The sequence below is a fragment of the Pinus tabuliformis genome, chromosome 3_2, assembly GCF_031772625.1.
Source record: "Pinus tabuliformis cultivar Carrire ecotype Pingquan chromosome 3_2, CPIR1, whole genome shotgun sequence".
Taxonomy (NCBI): domain Eukaryota; kingdom Viridiplantae; phylum Streptophyta; class Pinopsida; order Pinales; family Pinaceae; genus Pinus; species Pinus tabuliformis.
In genome coordinates, this window is record NC_142302.1 from 1,230,563,696 (window position 1) to 1,230,585,371 (window position 21,676).

Consider the following 21,676-nt stretch of genomic DNA (forward strand, 5'->3'; position numbering starts at 1 on the left):
ACTCTATCAGAAATACCAATGTGTGAGATTGATCTATTTGGGTTTTTCATATTAAGGAATGCACTTCTTTGAATTCAAAAAATTAGCACTTTTTACACTATCAGAAATACCAATGCCTAAGATTTGTCTTTTTGGGTTTTTCATTATTTTTGGTAGTTTTCTATGATTGGCTTCAGTTTCTTTCCTAAGTAATTTAATTTTAATGACAAATTTGAATTGGAATAATTTTTTTACTTTGAAATCTCATTTCATTTATAACAAGTTACAGAGCCATGCTACAATCCATGAATTCCCCTAATTTTAAAATTTGATTTCTTTTTACACCTTCCTTTAAAGTAAGCTAATAAAGGCTCTTATTTTTACCATCATTCATATTCAATGCTTCATTTTTGCTTTTAGATTGGGTAGTGCCATAATATGTTGTCTGTGGTTTTATTGTAGATATAGATCTCACATGCTCTTTCTTGATGTAAAAAAATTAATTGATAGCATCAATTAAAGAAAAATATAGTTTTTAAAGCACTATTTAAATTTCAATATCGATTTCCACTACCATTTCTAAATAGTTTTTATTTTCTACCCTATCTTAATTTCATATTATAATTTTGCAATATAATTTCTGAAGGCTTTGTTTTTGAACTAGAGAATTACATCTTCCATTTCTCATTCCATCTTAAGATCCATCCACTTAGCATACTTTCATTCCATCTTAAGATCCATCCGCTTAGTATACTTTCATCCTTGATTCTAGATAACAATGGATTGATATATACTAAAGACTAAAGCTCTATGAATGAAAATCTATTTTCAAATATTCTAATAATTTGAGTTACTAGAGTGTTAAAAGTGAAGTGATTTGTTAAAGGCCAAGCAGGTTTCAGAAAACAACACTCAACAACAAACCACCTCGTTATGCTTAGGATCATTGTGGAGGAATGTCATAATGATAAATCCAATCTCTTTTGCTGCTTTGTGGACTTTAGAAAGGCTTTTGATACGGTTCCTAGAAACAACCTTTGGAACAGATTAGAAGAGCTAAAGGTTCCTTTTGAGTTGAGAGTTGCCAATATAAGGTTATACGAGAATGTAATTGCCAAGTTAAAGAGCGATGAGGGGTGGTCGAAAGATATTAAGTGTAATATCGGAGTTAAACAAGGTTGCCCCCTCTCCCCTACCCTATTTGGCATTTACATCGACAAGCTAGAAGGTTGTTTAGAGGAAGCAGGATGTGTTGACACGGTCTTAGATGGGATAGTCATCATCCTTCTTCTCTACGCTAACGATATTGTTCTTCTCGCAAGGTGCCCATCTAATCTTGATAAGAAACTATACTTCTTAAGGATTTATGCTCTATCATGGGTATGATTGTTAACACTGACAAAACAAAAGTTATGATTATCAAATTCAAGAAGGACACTTACGCTAATTTTATGTATGACAATAGTAACTTGGAGGAAGTGTCTTCCTACAAGTATCTAGGAATTGATATTCATCACAAGCTCAATTGTAACTATAGCATTGAGAAAAGGATTAATGGGGGATGGAAAGCTTATTTTGGTCTTGAAAATAATTGTAAAACGGCAAACCTCGTAATGTGGGATAGAAAGAAGTTCCTCTTTGAAACTTTAGTGTAGGAATTTACAGGGTAAGTTCCTCAGAAAGAACACCAAAAGGACATCGCTCACAACCAGATCTCAAATCAATACACCCGTATTTTTGATGTGGTTAAAACCCTCAAAGTGCAAGGAGGGAAACAGTCCACGGCCTGTCCCAACGTGGGTACTACAGGCAATTTATTAATCAAAGAATGAAAATTTACATAATCTTCTCTCATGCACGTATTACCCGAACAATGACCCTCCATGCGCTTTAAATAGAACTCATGGACCAATCGGGTGTCAAGCCACGGATCAAGTGTCGGTAATACCGAGGTGAGAGTGAACCGTCGGATCACTACATATCGTGACCATCAGATTGTAAGTTACAAAATGTACAACGGTAAAGAAACACACTTTACCTAACTCTAACCTAACTCTATACTAGACCAAGTTGAACTTAACTATATTCTATGTGTCAGAATATCCTAACATCCCCCCTTAAGAACAACTTGGGATAGGATTGAAGGATTTACAAATATGACATAATAGGAGAAGGAAGGAGGCACTAGAGCATATCCCCCCTTAGTGACAACTTCCTGAACTCCAAGCATATATCGAAATTTAGTGAACTTCGCCTCTGTGAGAGCCTTTGTGAAGATGTCTGCAACCTGATCATTTGTTGGACAATATTGCACTTCAAGAACATGGTCATGAATGAGCTTTCTGATGAAGTGCATGTGTAGTTCAATGTGTTTGCTGCGCTGATGCTGGACTGGATCTTTGCATAGCTGAATGGCACTTTGATTATCACACCAAAGTGTGGTTGGATGCTGCTGCTCAAAGCCAAACTCTGATAGGATCTGACGAAGCCACAAGGCTTCCTTACTAGCTTCCACGGCACCACGATACTCTGCTTCTGCTAACGAAAGAGAAATGGCAGCCTGTTTCTTACAAGCCCATGTAATAGGTCCTGAACCAAGAGTGAAGACATAACCGGCAGTAGACTTCCGATCATCAAGGTCACCATCCCAATCAGAATCAGTGAAACCAACTAACAGAGGAGCTGCTTTGGCACTGTAATGAATCCCAAACTGTACTGTACCTCGAACATAACGAAGTATTCTTTTAGCTGCTTTCCAATGACTTTCACGGGGGTTTTGCATAAAACGAGCAACAAGGCCAACAGCAAAGGAAAGATCAGGACGAGTATGGGTTAAATACAAGAGTTTTCTGACAAGTTGACGGTATAAGGTAGCATCAACTTCAGGAGAAGTACAAGAGACTGAAAGTTTGACTCCAGACTGAAAGGGAGAAGGGGCTGGCTTACAGTCTTCCATGTGAAAATGACGAAGAATATCACAAGCATACTTGGACTGGGAAAGGAAAATACCCTCCTGGGATTGCAAGACTTGAAGACCGAGAAAATAGTGTAAGTGTCCTAAGTCTGTCATTTCAAATTTCTTTTTAAGGCTGGACTTCACATGGTTTATAAGGTTGGGATCACTACCAGTAAGAATAAGATCATCAACATAAAGAACAAGGATGATAAGAGAGTTGCCCACTTTCTTGGTGTAGACAGTATTGTCAGAATGACACCTAGAAAAGCCAGATTCTAAAAGAAAGCTATCCATTTTGGCATACCAAGCCCGAGGAGCTTGCTTGAGGCCATAAAGGGATTTCTTAAGTCGACAAACAAGGCTGGAGTCTGTTTGTATGAAGCCAATGGGTTGTTCCATATAGATTTCTTCCTGCAAGTCCCCTTGGCAGATTTAACATCCATCTGATGGACTTCCCATTTTAAAGAGGCAGCAAGGGAAAGAACAAGGCGGATAGAGTTCATTTTGGCAACAGGGGAGAAGGTTTCAGTGTAGTCAATGCCTTCAACCTGTGAAAAGCCCTTAGCAACGAGACAAGCTTTATGTTTATCAACTTTCCCATCTGGTCCATACTTGGTTCTGTAAACCCATTTACATCTAACAAGTTTGCGTCCCTTTGGTAGAGGAACAAGATCCCATGTATCATTTGTCATCAATGAATGATATTCTTCATTCATAGCTGCTTCCCAATGTGGATGGCCTGAAGCTTCTGCAAAAGTGTCAGGATCATGATTTACTGGAGCTTGAGCCAGTAAAGAAGAGGCTCTTTCAAACTGAGAACGTGTACGTCGCTGATCTGTAGGATCACCGGCAAGATCACCTGCTGCATCCCGAGTAGCACGGACCCATCTTGGAAGTTGAGGATCCTGAGAAGGTGGGGGAGGATTATCATCCTCGCTTTCATCATCTGAAGAAGAAATGTTTTCAAAAATAGAAGAGATAGGAAGAGGTGGCACATCCGCCGGACTAGGCTCGCAGGCCGATTTATTTTCATCAAATTTTACATCTCTTCTAATGATAACATTTTTGGACTTAAATGGAATAAGTCTATAACCTTTTACATCTTCAGAATATCCAACAAAAGTACATTTCTCACTCTTAGGTTCTAAAGCTTTATGCTTTTCATCTGGAATATGGGCCCATGCTTCACTTCCAAACACACGAAAGTGACTTACATCTGGTTTAATGGAACTCCAAGCTTCTTTTGGAGTGATATTCTCTAGAACCTTAGTAGGAGTGCGATTGATTATATAATTTGCACAATTAATTGCTTCGGCCCAAAAACTAAGACTGAGTCCTTTAGATTGCAGCATACAATTAGCCATTTCCTTTAAGGTGCGATTTTTCCTTTCAGCTACACCATTTTGTTGTGGAGTGTATGGAACAGTATGTTGCATTTGAATTCCATTTTCGGTGCAAAAGTTGATGAATGTGTTTTTAACATATTCTCCACCATTATCAGTTCTTAGCTTAAGAATTTGATGTCCAGATTGTTTTTCAACAAAGGCTTTGAAGGCCAAAAAGGTGTTAAATACTTCGCTCTTGAGTTTTAAGAAGTATACCCAAGTGCGTCTGGAGAAATCATCAATGAAAGTTAAGAAGTACTTGCAGCCAGAGAATGAAGCAACAGGAAGAGGACCACATAAATCACTGTGCACAAGCTGTAAAGGGGCTGAGGCGTGCCAAGAGGCACGTTTGTCAAAACTGTCCCGATGATGTTTTCCGAGTACACATCCGAAACAAACACCATCTCTGCAAGATACCATAGGAAGACCTGTCACCATATTTTCTTTACATAGATGCTGAAGGGAGCAATAGTTTAAGTGACCAAATCGCTCATGCCAAAGTTTGCACACAGACCCAAAGTTGTGAAACTTATACAACCTTTTGGAATCATCAGCAAGACCAGTAGCTAGAATCTGTTTAGGATCTTTTAGATCCTTGATTACAACATCATGAGGTGAAAATTCAACAATTTTACCTTCACCTGAATGAGTTATCTGATAGACAGATAGAAGGTTGCAGGATAAGGTTGGAACACATAATACATCATTAAACTGACCATTGTCTAGATGAACAGTTCCAGTCCCTACAACATTAAGAGATCTATCATCACCAACATATATATTTTTGGTGTTACAATCATTTAAAGAAGAAAACATGGCTTGGTTTTTGGCCATGTGACAAGAGGCTCCAGAATCAATGAGCCACTCATGAGAATAAGAAGAAGAAGAAGATACATTTAATGCATAACCAGACTGAGATGATTGACAATGACATGCAGAAAGTGCCATTCCGGAAGTTGAAGTTGAAGTAGGCTCCACATGGATGTTATGTTTCTTCATTGCGGCTTCCAAGGCTTCCATCTTCTTAAAGCATTTAGATTCTAAGTGGCCATCTCGATTACAAAAGTTACAATGTCTATCAGTCTTCTTCCATTTGTTTTTATTGGTCTTATCATTTTGCTGAAATGATCTTTCATTTTGAGGCTGAGATGGTTTAGGACCATTCTTTTGAGGATATGACTTCTTAGGATTCTTTGAATTTGGTTGCTGCTGGGCGGCTAACGCTTTCGTGGAAGAGTTTCCAAGATTAAGAAGACCAAGGTGTAAGAGTTTTTCTTGTTCTCTTATTAAGGAATCACAAAAGGAGTCAAAGGAAGGGGCCTTGTAGTCTTTTCCTTGACAAATGAAAGCTTCCCTTGTAGAATGGAAGGTGGAAACAAATACAGAGTAGGCTGGTCCCAACTTAGTAAGGATGGAATAAATAAGGTTACCATCTTCTTTCTTAACTTTAACACCTTCCAAGAGATATCTAAGGGTCTTGAATTTGGACAAGAAATCTTCAATGCAAGAAAAATTATTAGGATCCAAAGTAAGCAGCTCATTTTCAAGTTGATGGGCTCTAATTTCATTTTTAATCCCAAAAACTTTAGCGAGTTTTTCTAATGCTTCATGAGGAGTCTCAAGGTCTGCAATGTGGAATCTAAGATCAGGAGAAATAGACATCCCTATCAAACCACGTGCTTGATCTTGTCTATTTTCCCATTTTGCAACCTTGTCTTCATCTTTTGGTTTCTTCTCTTGGTCTGTGGCTATTCTGAAGAGACCTTTACTTCTAAGTAAATCTTCCATGTAGGCTACCCATTGGAAGTAGTTAGTGCTGTCAAGAATGACTTGGCATGGACTTTCCATTTAAAAAAAATTGAAGCTGAAGATGCTGAAAGTAAGTGTTCCAATGGATAGATCTCGAAAAAATAGGCGGTTTTAAAAAAAACGGCTCTGAAAAAGGCTTCCGGATGAAGAAGTTATGGCTTTTTAAAAAAAAATTGTTGACGTTGCGAGCAAAGTGCGCGAATGTGCGGGAATGAAAAAAAAATCCGCCCCCACAAAATGGAGACTTGAACCCAAGACCTCTACTCTCTTAAAATAGCTTTGAACCAATTGATCTATACAAAAAATTTGAGAGAGAGAGAGAGAGAGAGAGAGGGGGGGGGGGGCCTTGGTTTGCGTGCTTGCCTTGAGAAAGCTCTTTTTCCCTACAAAACACAAAACACAAAACCCAACACGAATATGCAAAGAAAAACGAACCTTGCGGCTTGAAGTTAGCTTTAGCCAAAAAACTAGAAATTAAAAAAAAAAATCTCAAAGTTAGCTTTAGCCGAAAAACTAAATATTTTTCTCAATGTTTCTGATTTTCCGAGATCACACTAAGGTGCAGGGAAAAGAGCATACGCATGAGAAAAATCCTTCCTTTCTGTTTCTGATTTGCCCAGATCGCACAGAGTCGCAGGGCAAAGAGCATACGCAGAAATGAAAGGTATAGCTCCGGTTAAAAAAAAAGGCTAAATAAACTGAGACTGAAATAAGCAGAGAGAAAATAATAGTAAACTGCAAAAAAAACACTGTATACCTCCCGATCTGAAAAATGACGCAGCTAGGGCTACCGGAAACCTTTTCGCGTGAAACGAAAGGGGTTCCTCATGAAACAGATGCTCCGAACGCAACAGAGCAGTCCTCTCGGCCCGAAAGTAGTTAGAAACAGCAGATCTAGGAAACGACAGCCGCATGCAATTCTACCGGCTTCAGATTTGGATCACCAACGGACGCGGCCCTCAAATAGCTCCGATACCATGTAGGAATTTACAGGGTAAGTTCCTCAAAAAGAACACCAAAAGGACACCGCTTACAACCAGATCTCAAATCAATACACCAGTATTTTTGACGTGGTTAAAACCCTCAAAGTGCAAGGAGGGAAACAGTCCACGGCCTGTCCCAACGTGGGTACTACAGGCAATTTATTAATCAAAGAATGAAAATTTACATAAGCTTCTCTCATGCACGGATTACCCGAACAATGACCCTCCATGCACTTTAAATAGAACTCATGGACCAATCGGGTGTCAAGCCACGGATCAAGTGTCGGTAATACCGAGGTGAGAGTGAACCGTCGGATCACTACATATCGTGACCGTCAGATTGTAAGTTACAAAATGTACAACGGTAAAGAAACACACTTTACCTAACTCTAACCTAACTCTATACTAGACCAAGTTGAACTTAACTATATCCTATGTGTCGGAATATCCTAACATTTAGTCACTCCAATTATCTTATATGGATTTGAGGTTTGGGGTTGTAGCATCTCTAGAGAATCCTGGAGAAGGATTGAGCAAATCCAAAAGCGTTTTATAACATATAACCTCAAAATTAAAAGCAACACACCCTATCCTATTCTCCTTATAGAAGTGGGTCTTTCCCCTATCAAGAGCCTAGCTATGACTAGGCTTCTATTGTACAAGCACAAACTCAATAACATAGGAGACCATAGACTTCCTAAGCTAGCTTAAAATTCTAGCCAAAACCACCTAAGGCTCAAACGAGGTTGGTATAAAGACATCAGGGCCTGGTTAAACCATTGGGAAATCAACGAGAATGTTGCATTGCAAAACATTAATAACATTAAAAATATTGTTATTTCTAAGTTTAAAGAAAACATCTGGTGTGAGAAAGATTTAGCCACTAAAAGAAAATTAATATATTATAAGGAGGTCATCAACCCCACCCTAGAAGATCAAAAGTATCTCTCTATTTTAACTAGCTCAACGAAGAAAATTAATATAGTCAAGATTAGAACGAACTCTCATGAGCTCCATAGTGAAATGGGTCGTTGGACAGTTCTTAAAACAACATGGATGGAAAGTTTTTGCCATCTCTATGAGAATACGAGCATCAAAGATGAAAATCACTTCCTCTTAGAGTGCCCCACGTACAACCAAATTAGATCTCAGTTTCAAAATCTTTGTTGCAATACTAACCTTCCTAGCCTTTTATGTTGTCAAAATTACAGTGAGCTTGGGAGGCTTCTCTCTAAGCTTTCTGAGCATAAGAATAAAATCTTAAATCAAATTAAATAATTTGTTTCTTTAGGTCTGATAAACCAAAGTTTGGTCTCAGTGGACGCTAACCATCATCATCATCAATATCCATATAAAAAAAATCATAGTTGAGCTCCTAATATTTATAATGTAAAGATATTAGAAACCAATGTTATATTATAGATAAAATAATATAATAATGAGATATTATAAATTTGATACAAACAAATATAATAATTAGGCGCTAAATCCTCTGTATAAAATTATGTATTAAAAAATTCATAAGAAAAAATTTATGAAAAAAAACACTAATGTTTAAGTTTCCATAAAATAACAAATTTTTCAAGTTACTCCTCTCTCTATATATATTATTATTAAATTTTTGTTAACATAATTTTCAAATTTATTTATATATAGATATATATTATTATTAAATTTTCATTATTTACAAATATATTATTTCATGTATAAAAAATTGTAAAATTAAAAACATTTTTCATAAATATGTAAGTAGTTGTATAAATTGAAGATTAACTATATTTAAAAACCTAACAAAATTGATCACGTCAATATCTTTAAATAAATTAAAAATTATCAAATAATTTTTCATATAATTTTATAAAATATTTCACATTAAACTAACATAAATAAATAAATCTTTAATTATAATTTCAATTAATATAATAAATAAAAAACAAAGCCCAAAGAGTTAGCTCAATCGGTCAAATCAGTGCCTCGCCAATCGGGAGGTCACAAGGTCAATTCCCGAAAGCTCTTGGGGTCAGGGCAGTGAATAGGCCGAGGGGTGTGATCCCCTTCGGGTAGGATCGACCCTAGTGTTGTCCCATGAACATAGCGACTACCCAGTGACCATGGGTATCTGTGTGATCCCCTTCGGGTAAGATCGACCCTAGTATTGTCCCATGAACGTAGTGGCTACCTAGTAACCATGGATATCTGTGAACCACACGTGAAAGTTCTTAGTGCATGTGGACTTCATACATTTGATACCGGCATAGATAAGACACAATCTATGAATTCATTCTCATGTGTCCCAGTAACGTAAATAAGGTACTAGCCATAGTCTCCTAAGAACTCTTACCAGAGTTCCATGGGAGATAGAGCAATCTTTATATAGGTAAATGAGCGCATTTGGGATTGGGCACACAGAGAAAGTATCAGAAGCAATTCTACCATCTGGCTGGTTGTTAATAAATAAAAAACAAAAAAAATCATTATCCCATAAAAAAAAAACTATAACATTAACTTAAAATTCTTATTATTATATCACTGCCTTAGAATGTGATATTGTGAATATACTATTAAAATCAAATAATCTTATCATGCATAGACCGTCATCTGATATAGACTGATTGAAAGACCAACCATTAATGTGATATGATTGAAATACCAAATAATCATGAGAATTATGAAGCGGTGGGTTACGCATTAATTAAAAACCTACCTTCTCAACGTTTTCCATATTTTTCATTACTTTTATTCCTTTGAATGTTGTTAAATCATTCACATTACCAAAATTACAATCTCATAAATTGCAAGTGTCATATAAGGTCTTTTATATCTAAATTAATATAGAGTACTAATATCTAAAAAAATTTGTTGTATGGAATTTCAGTTTGTTTATATTTTGTTAAGGACGGGATGTTTTAAGTAACACATGACATTACTTTTTTAAATGAAGAGCAATCGCGGCTTTTATGTACATTGTGATATTCAAACTATGTAAATACAATGATTCCATTAGAATACACTTCATTTATGTGATGGGATGATTCATTATGGTATTGGCATTTGAGGACGTAATCAATTAATATATTGAAGGTTAAGGAAGTAGTGTGAATCCTTCGATTTTTCGTCGATCAACCTAGAGATTGTTCAATAAAAGTATGTTTGATTTATGTTTACTTTTCAACTATGGTGGTTCAATTTTCATGCATATGAGAAATACAGAATATTTATCATCTAAATATTTTGAATGTAATGTAATATTAAATTTAATTATATTGTATTTATTTATTAATATTTTCACATTTATTAATGTTCAAGGTTAAGGACTATGTGGAGGTTTTGATTTTTATCTTATTTATTGATGTTAAAATGATGAATTGCTTAAGTTTTTGGGTCAAGATTTTTGAGAATTAATGATCGTTTATTTTTTATTATTTTTATTTATTTATTTAAATGGTTTGTAAAAGTAGATAGGTATCAATTTATGATAAGCATCAAACCACTTATGATAAATATTATGTTGTTAAAATTAAGTCAATCATAAAAATTAATTAAATTATAATTTTCTTGAAATTATTATTATTGTTGAATAGTGTTGTCATTCATGCTAATGTTGGGTTTTGAACTCTTTTAATATTTGTTTGGTTTGTATCAATTGAAGCTACAAATGGATGAAAAACCTAAAAGATCTTGACACTCCAAATAGCCCCGCGCTTGTTGAAGATTTTTTAGGACAAAGATCGGTTAATTTACCTTTGTGACCATTTTCATTTGATGCTCATAGTCGTGTTGATTCCAATGATATATGACATGCCAGGACAGTCCTCATTGCTGACACCTAATCATTGGGATTGGGTGAACACTTGTATATCATGTAAATAGTAAATAATCGAAAATGAAGCCCAAGAGTCACCCCCTCATGCATATAACCATGAGTAATCTTAATGAATAAACATAATTCATTTGAGGAGTTACCTCCTGGTCTGACATGGTATCAAAGCCAACCCCTAATTTTAGTTTGTTCCTGTCTGTAACTCTTATTTTCTTTGTCATTCTCTGCTACATATTGTCCCTCTATCCCAAATTTCTGTGTGTTTGGGAGAACATTGAATTATCTTTGTGATCCAGGTCCAGGTGTGACAAAGGACCCTTCCAAGACCTTTTACTTTCGTGATGTGTTAAATTGCATTTTTAAAAGAACATTAATGAATACATTTGCATGCTGTAAAGAAGAGGAACATATCCATCATCGGCAACATAAAAACAAAATCATTGATAATGGAGTTCGTCCACGAGGGACTACATCTTCGAGCCTCGATGTCAAGATGGTGTAGGCCATTGCATTATGTGTTGTCAATAGTGATGATGTACACAAGAGATGATGTCACAATCATACAAGGAAAATGTCCTCACATAGGAGTGGCTCTAATAGATGTTCCACTACAGGAACCCTCAGTCCAAAGGACTCCTATCAGTATGACACAAAACTCATGCATGATGAGCATCCCGCCAACATGGCATAAAAAAGATCTCAAAACAAACATGCATGGCAACACGTGAGTATCCCATCAACATACAACAAAGGGATCTCCAAACATAACATGACAAATCATGACAACAAGTACATCACATAGGCGATTCCGCGTCACATCAAGCAGGAATCATAAAAATGAGTAAGAAATAGGATCCCACATCAAACATCAATCAAGGACCTGTGCAGCACAATGCATAGCAAAAGAAGTACATGAACACTGCATATACCTCACAACCAAGGGCCATCTGAAGAAGCAGATGTCAAACTACTGAAGTTGTTCGGACCATCGATCTCACGGCATCAATCGCATGACTGCTTGCAGATGGATGTTAACACCTGCATTCCACTTAGAAAAGTGGTTGAAGAATAGAATGAGAGAATGAGAAATCTGAATGCACCATCAGATTTGTGATGTCGAATAGTGCAAAATCGATTGTCCAATCTTTGAATTCCGAGAAGTTGAGAATCTGGGGCTCAAAGAATCTTTTAGATTCCCCCTAGATTCCTCAAAGATTATGCTCCATGGGTGGATTGGAAATATACAACTCTAAAAGCGAATCTAACCCGGCCATTGTGATCCCTGCAGAAAACCATGAAAAATCACTGTAAACTTGACTATATTCCGACATGGAGAAAAATTACTTTCTGAGGAAAATTGCAAGGATCATGGTTCTGCTACCTGTTTTTGTAGTAATCATGGTTCCATCCTCATACTAGAAATGGCTGAAAAATGCAAAACTCTGATGGAGACACGGATAGCGCCATTGCGTTTGTGGTGTTGAGAAGTGTTGAAACCATATAAACTTTGTCCAAATCTGACAAAGTGAATTTCACCCGTCTTGCAAAATGTTGCCTTGAACAGTGTGCCAAGATTCTGCCTCCTTTGTCTCGAAATCCGTGCCCGCTCTTGGTTCCTCCATCTGCCTCCCTGGCGTAATGAAAAATGAGGTTTATATATCAAAATTCGGGTGAACTTATCAAAACAAAGTTGTTTGGTGTAACGGTTCATATCCCCGAATAGTAAAGAGGAGGTCGGGTGGTCAAACCCCGACCCCTCCACATTAAAACTTATTTTTTTGTTGAAAAAACCGCATGACTTTTATTTGGGGGTCAGGTCTGCATTGGACGGCCCGCCCCATAATCTTCGCAACTCATTTAAATAGGGCGCATTTAGTTTTTGGCGCATTGTTACATGGTTGTTTGGTGTACGTTATATGGTATAAGGTTTGGTTATGAGGTCGCTCGGTGGGCCAACCCACGTGGCCGGGCGGGTTCAACTCCTGCCAGCCTCACCTTTATGTTGAATGATGGTGGTTGGAGGTGATGGTGTTAGTGGCCCCCACCCCCTATATTTATATTTTTTTTGTTTACATAAAACAAATGGCCTATTTTTTTTTGTTTAATTCAAATGTCAGTCGTAGGAGTCTTTTTAACGGGGCCACAAATTTGCCTGGAATCTGGCTAGAGTTGGCTGGAATCTAGTGGCCGGGTTTTGTCCAAATTGTGGCCTCCTTAAGCCTACCCAGTCATCAAAAAGTCAACCCAACTTTGATTGCTTCTAACTTTCTCATCCAGACTCGGATTGACAAACCGTTCACACCACTGCAATCAGGATGATCAGATCTACGCTCTGGCCCTGGTTTGAGCATAGTCCAAACACTTTTATTTTTGAACTTTCTTGAGTCCTCCTTGTCCTATGTGTGTCTTTGGAGCCACCTGGATCAATCCTCCCCACTGAGGAGCTTTTGGTCCTCTAAAAACATGAAAAATAATCTGCAACTTCTATGTACCTTGTCTGCATCACAAGTGTGTTGAAAGGCCTCGCTTCCCTCTCCTTCACCTTTGTTCTTTGGAGCCTTAAGCGATGAGCTGGCACCTGCAACCTCTGCAACCTATAGTACATTGTTTTGCAAATTACATGCTTGATTGACATGACCAACTAATGAGCCAAGCGTCCCACACTTGCCACGAGTTTATAACACATACTCGATGGTCAAGTTTACATCAAGATGGACACAATACCCCAGCTACGAAAACAAGGCCAACATATCATTATTTCTTCAACAAGTGATGGAAGACACATCATCACTGCAACACATGATTTACAAAGATAAGACCAAACACTATTGTTTCTTTGACAAGTGATGGAAACCCAACATCACTTTCACAGTTTATCATGCAACTTAGAATAAGACCAGTCATCATTGTTGCTGAACAAGTGATGGAAACACATAATCACTTTTACATTTTAAAATGCAACAAATGATTTACAAAAAAACGGCCATGAAACGACAACATGTCTCGAAACCATTTTATCACTTATCAATGTGAATGGGTCACCTCCTTGAGGTGGTTTTGCTTGTCGAACAACTGCTTCACCTGGTTCATGCACTAACGCTTTGTCTTTAAGGTGTTGCTCTGGATGGAACCTCCAACAAGTGGCTCTTTGATGGCCACTTCTATTGTAATGACTGTAGTAGCTTTTCCTCCTCCATATCTGCTTAAATTGTTTCTTTTCATGCTGTTGAGAGGGTCTTTCACGCCTCATCCTTTTGTGTGCTGCCATTCTTTTCCAACACTTAGAAAATGTATGGTTATGTAATCCACAAAAGGTGCATGTTTTTCGATGCCATGTTTTACGTTCATTATTATCAACATGATCATAATCGAAATGAACATTCGAAGATCGAAAGTGGTTATTCCTTCCATTGTTGTCTCTGGTGTAAGTAAGGCGATAAGAGCTTGCCTCAGTGCTTTCCTTGCAATGGGAACTACCATGGGATGATAGGGATGTTTTCCCATCATTCTCTTTCCTCGACGATTTCGACGATGTCTTGGAAGAATGTAACACCTTCGAGCATTCCCCTTTGGTGTATCTCAAGCCTACAAATTGAGTTCTCTGCACAACCTCCAATGGTTGAGTTAAGTATTGGTTGTTAATACCAATTTTTTCTTCCTTCTCGTGCCTCGTGCTTGTAAGGAGCCTCATGTTTGTCCCTGTAATTGGGATCTCCAAATCTCCAACAGACATCATACTATGTGAAGACAAAATTGAAAGGAAATCAACATATTTTACCTCCTCTATCGATTTGTAAAGCACTGATGAGGGTTTCTCATCATCCATTGTTGGTGGTTCACTAACTAGTGTGGCGCATTCCCCAACTTCCTTTCTGACATACTCAAGTCCTGCCTAATGGGGTAACTCTTCTACTTTGATGGAGTTGAAAATGCCTTGGCCATTAATGCCCAAGCACTTTCCTTCATACCCAATTTTCTTCAACAGTTTGGAGCCAATTCCTATGGTATGATTTTTGAAAACAGCGAAATCATCATCAGGACACATACATGAATTTAGAGAATTACATTCTACCTCACATGGGTCATGTTGCAGCTTTTCCAAGGCCTCGTCCTTTTCTTGCAGTTATCGTAGCAAACTATGTTTCTCATATTTCTCTTCATGTAGACGCATCTTCAATTCATCGTTCTCTGTTTGAAGGTTTTGGTTGTTGTGCTTCAGTTCTTCCTGGGCCTCTTCCATGGCTTGTAACTGACGCTGCAATCGCTCCTTTTCCTCTGTCTCTTTCTCTAGAGTTTCATACATGATTTCCACTCTTTTGGAAATTTTGAGCATGATGTCGTACATCACTTTTTCATCCTTTATCGGTGCACGTTCCATTGTTTATGTTGCAATTCACATCAACGCAAAGATCGCTCTGATACCACTTGATCCAGGTTCGAGTGTGACAAAGGACCCTTCCAAGACCTTTTACTTTCATGATGTGTTAAATTGCATTTTTAAAAGAACATTAATGAATACATCTGCATGTTGTAAAGAAGAGAAACATGTTAATCATCAGCAACATAAAAACAAAGGTGTTGATAACGGAGTTCGTCCAGGAGGGACTACGTCTCCAGGCCCTGGTGTCAAGATGGTGTAGGTCGCTGCATTAAGTGTTGTTAATAGTGATGATGTACACAAGAGATGATGTCACGATCATACAAGGAAAATTCCCTCACGCAAGAGTGGCTCTAATAGATGTTCCACTACAGGAACTCTTAGTCAAAAGGACTCCTATCAATATGACATAAAACTCATGCACGATGAGCATCCCGCCAACATGACATAAAAGGGATCTCAAAACAAACATGCATGGCGACACGTGAGTATCCCATCAACATACAACAAAGGGATATGCAAATATAACATGACAAATTATGACAACAAGTACATCACATAGGCAATTCCACGTCACGTCAAGTAGGAATCATAAAAATGAGTAAGAAATAGGATCCCACATCAAACATCAATTAAGGACCTGTGCAACATAATGCATAGCAAAAGAAGCACATGAACATGCATATACCTCACAACCAAGGGCCATCTGAAGAAGCGGATGTCAAACTGCTAAAGCTGAAAAGACCATCAATCTCACGGCATCAATTACATGACTGCTCGCACATGGATGTTAACACCTGCATTCCACTTAGAAAATTGGCTGAAGAATAGAATAAGAGAATGCGAAATTTGAACGCACCATCAGATTTGTGACGTCAAATAGTGAAAAGTCGAACGTCCAATCTTTGAATTCCGAGAAGTTGAGAATTTGGGGCTCAAGGAATCTTTTAGATTCCCCCTAGATTCCTCAAAGATTTTGCTCCATGGGTGGACTGGAAATCTGCAACTCCAAAGGAGGATCTGACCTTTCCATTGCGATCCCTGTGGAAAACCATGAAAAACAATTGTAAACTTGACTATATTCCAACATGGAGAAAAATTACCTCCTAAGGAAAATTGCAAGGATCATGGTTTCGCTCCCTGATTTTGCAGTGATCATGGTTCCATCCTCATACTGAAAATGGCTAAAAAATGCAGAACTCTGATGGAGACACAGATAGTGCCAGTGCGTTCGTGGCATCGAGAAGTGTTTAAACCATATAAAATTTGTCCAAATAATGGTGACACATTCATCCTTTTACATTATAAAGGAATCTTTTGCATAATAAACAGGATTCGTGAATTGTAATCATCTTGCAGCATTGTTTTCCTCTTTCGGATCGTATCTTGTATCTTATAAGACAATACACCACTTTTTCACGTGCATTGCTTAATTTAATTTTACAGAATTTGATATTTTAAGTTGAACAGTTTATTCTTAAGTTAGTATGATGTGTAATTTTATTTATCTGTAATCAAAATTGAAATTTTATTATGTAAATTAAAATATATATATTTTTTAAATAAAAAAAATTATACAAAACATTTAAATACTATTAACTCATAAAAAATTACACATAAAAAAATTAAATCCTTATAAAAACATGTTAAATCTGTATTTAAAATAAATCTATCCTAAAATTACAAATATATAATAGGTTTAACTCAATCAAACTCATCACACATTTTTTCCCCCTTCCTAACCAACAAATTTTTATTCAAAATACACATATAATGCGTCTTGTTTACACTTGAGGTTATCGAATTTTTCTTTTTTCGAAAAAATCCAATTTTTTTCCAACCAACAAATCTTTATTTAAAGTACTAACCAGAGAAGCATAGAATATGCTTCCTTACGAGAAATCTACACCAACAAAAAATAAATGCTAACATCCATATTATGTTTTAATATCGATTCTTTATATTTTCACATCAGTATCAAGTTACAGAAAATTAAAATCTCATATTATATTTTTCTTAGAAAAACTCTAAATTTTAATATTATATTACTTTGAAATTATAAACTTTAAATATGTTAATAATTTAACAATTAATAATAGAATTTTATCATTTTATTATATAGTGTGTTTATTTCCATTTTTCTATATATTAACCATGTATAACCTTCTCTATTTATTTCAGTCTTATGAAAACATCAGTTTTTTAAGAAATTTATTGTTTTAATGAGTTTTTTATAAATATAGTAAAAAGTAATAAATGTCAAAATGTTTTAAATTAGATTATACAATAAGTTTTCAATTTATTTATTTATTTCTTTTTTATAAAATTTATAATTATTTTGAATCTCTTGAAACATCTTCCAATACTATTTTTAAAAAAACATTAAAATTCAACTTTGTTGTTAGTCTCTTGTTTAATTGTACATGTTAAGGAATACAAATATTTTAATTCAAAAAATTGTAATTTTTACTCTATGAAAAATATCAATGGGTGAGATTTATCTATTTAGTATTTTTTGAAAACATTAAAAGTCAATTTTGTTGTTAGTATCTTGTCTAATTATACATGTTAAGGAATACAATTCTTTTAATTCAAAAATTAGTACTTTTTACTCTATCAGAAATACCAATGTGTGAGATTGATCTATTTGGGTTTTTCATGTTAAGGAATACACACCTTTGAATTCAAAAAATTAGTACTTTTTACACTATCAGAAATACCAATGCCTAAGATTTATCTTTTTGGGTTTTTCATTATTTTTGGTTGTTTTGTATGGTTGGCTTCAGTTTCTTTCATAAGTAATTTAATTTTGATGACAAATTTGAATTGGAATAATTTTTTTTACTTTGAAATCTCATTTCATTTATAACAAGTTACAAAGCCATGCTACAAGCCATGAATTCCCCTAATTTTAAAATTTAATTTCTTTTTACACCTTCCTTTAAAGTAAGCTAATAAAGGCTCTTCTTTTAACTTTCATTCATATTCAATGCTTCATTTTTGTTTTTAGATTGGGTAGTGCCATAATATGTTGTTTGTGGTTTTATTGTAGATATAGATCTAACATGCTCATTCTTATGTAAAAAATTTAATTGATAGCATCAATTAAAGGAAAATATAGTTTTTAAAACACTATTTAAATTTCAATATCGCTTTTCACTACCATTTCTAAATAGTTTTTATTTTCTACCCTATCTTAATTTCATATCATAATTTTGCAATATAATTTCCAAAGGCTTTGCTTTTGAACTAGAGAATTACATCTTCCATTTCTCATTCCATCTTAAGATCCATCCACTTAGCATACTTTCATCCCATATTAAGATCATCAACTTAGTATACTTTCATCCTTGATTCTAGATAACAATGGATTGATATATACTAAATACTAAAGCTCTACGAATGAAAATAAATTTTCAAATATTCTAATAATTTGAGTTACTAGAGTGTTAAAAGTGAAGTGATTTGTTAAAGGCCAAGCAAGTTTTAGAAAGCAGCACTCAACAACAAACCACCTCGTTACGCTTAGGATCATTGTGGAGGCATGCCGCAATGATAAATCCAATATTTTTCGTTGCTTTGTGGCATTTAGAAAGGCTTTTGATACAGTTCCTAGAAACAACCTTTGGAATATATTAGAAGAGCTAAAGGTTCCTTTTGAGTTGAGAGTTTCCACTATAAGGTTATACGAGAATGTAATTGCCAAGTTAAAGAGCAATGAGAGGTGGTCGAAAGATATTAAATGTAATATCGGAGTTAAACAAGGTTGCCCCCTCTCCCCTACCCTATTTGGCATTTACATCGACAAGCTAAAAGGTTTTTTAGAGGAAGTAGGATGTGTTGGCACGATCTTAGATGAGATAGTCATCATCCTTCTACTCTACGCTAATGATATTGTTCTTCTCGCAAGGTGCCCATCTAATCTTGATAAGAAACTATACTTCTTAAGGATTTCTGCTCTACCATGGGTATGATTGTTAACACTGACAAAACAAAAGTATGATTATCAAATTCAAGAAGGACACTTACACTAATTTTATGTATGACAATAGTAACTCGGAGGAAGTCTCTTCCTACAAGTATCTAGGAATTGATATTCATCACAAGCTCAACTGGAACTATAGCATTGAGAAGATGATTAATGGGGGATGGAAAGCTTATTTTGGTCTTGAAAATAATTGGAAAATGGCAAACCTCGTAATGTGGGATAGAAAGAAGTTCCTCTTTGAAACTTTAGTCACTCCAGTTATCTTATATGGATGTGAGGTTTGGGGTTGTAACATCTCTAGAGAATCCTGGAGAAAGATTGAGCAAATCCAGAAGCGTTTTATAACATATAACCTCAAAATTAAAAGCAACACACCCTATCCTATTTTCCCTATAGAAGTGGGTTTTTCCCCTATCTAGAGCCTAGCTATGACTAGGCTTCTGTTGTACAAGCACAAACTCAATAACATAGGAGACCATAGACTTCCTAAGCTTGCTTTAAATTTTAGCCAAAACCACCTAAGGCTCAAATGAGGTTGGTATAAAGACACCAGGGCCTAGTTAAAGCATTGGGAGATCGATGAGAATGTTGCATTGCAAAACATTAATAATATTAAAAATATTGTTACTTCTAAGTTCAAAGAAAAAATGTGTTGTGAGAAAGATTTAGCAGCTAAAAGAAAATTAAGATTTTATAAGGAGGTCATCAACCCCACCCTAGAAGATCAAAGGTATCTCTTCGTTTTAACGAGCTCAAAGAAGAAAACTAATATAACCAAGATTAGAACGAACTCTCATGAGCTCCATAGTGAAACGGGTCATTGGGCAGTGCCTAAAACACCATGGATGGAAAGATTCTTCCATCTCTATGAGAATACGAACATTGAGGATTAAAATCAGTTCCTCTTAGAGTGCTCCGTGTACAACCACATTAGATCTCAGTTTCAAAATCTTTGTTGCAACACCGACCTTCCTAGCCTTTTACGTTGTCAAAATTATAGTGAGCTCGGGAGACTTCTCTCCAAGCTTTTTGAGCATAGGAATAAAATCTTAAATCAAACTAAATAATTCGTTTATTTAGGTCCAATAGACCAAAGTTTGGTCTCAGTGGACGTTAACCACCATCATCATCATCATCAATATCCATGTAAAGAAAATCATGATTGAGCTCCTAATATCTATAATGTAAAGATATTAGAAACCAATATTATATTATAGATAAAATAATATAATAATTAAATATTATAAATTTGATAAAAAAAAATATAATAATTAGGCACTAAATCTTCTGTATAAAATTATGTATTAAAAAATTCATAAAAAAAAATTATGAAAAAAAAAACACTAATATTTAAGTTTCCATAAAACAACATAGTTTTCAAGTTAGCACATATATGTATATATATATTATTAAATTTTTATTAATATAATTTTCAAGTTACCCCACATATATATATATTAAATTTTCATTATTTACAAATATATTATTTCATGTATAAGAAATTGTAAAATTAAAACAATTTTCATAAATATATAAATATATAAGTAGTTGTATAAATTGAAAATTAACTATATTTAAAAACATAACAAAATTGATCACGTCAATATCTTTAAATAAATTAAAAATTATCAAATAATTTTTCATTTTTCATATGATTTTATATAATTTTATAAAATATTTCACATTAAACTAAAATAAATAAATAAATTTTTTAATTATAATTTCAATTAATATAATAAATAAAAAAATAAAAAAAATCATTATCTCATAAACAAAAAAAATCTATAACATTAAATTATTGGTGGTGGTGGTGGTGGTTAACGTCCGCTAAGACCAAATATTGGTTTATCGAACCTAAAGAAACAAATTAATTTGATTTAAGATTTTATTCCTATGCCCAAAAAGCTTGGAGAGAAGCCTCCTGAGCTCACTATAATTTTGACATTGTAAAAGGCTAGGAAGATCAGTATTGTAACGAAGATTGTGAAACTGAAATCTAATGTGGTTGTACGTGGGGCACTCTAAGAGGAAGTGGTTTTCATCCTTGATGTTCCTATTCTCACATATATGGCAGATCCTTTCCATCCATGGCGTTTTAGGAACTGCCCAACGACCTGTTCCACTATGGAGCTCATGAGAATTCATTCTAATCTTTGCTATATTAATTTTCTTCTTTGAGCTAGTTAAAATAGAGAGATACTTTTGATCTTCTACGGTGGGGTTGATGACCTTCTTATAATAAATTAATTTTCTTTTAGCCACTAAATTTTTCTCACACCACATTCTTTCTTTGAACTTAGAAGTAACAATATATTTAATGTTATTTATGTTTTGCAATGCATCATTCTACCTTATAGTATGAAACAGATTGAAAGACC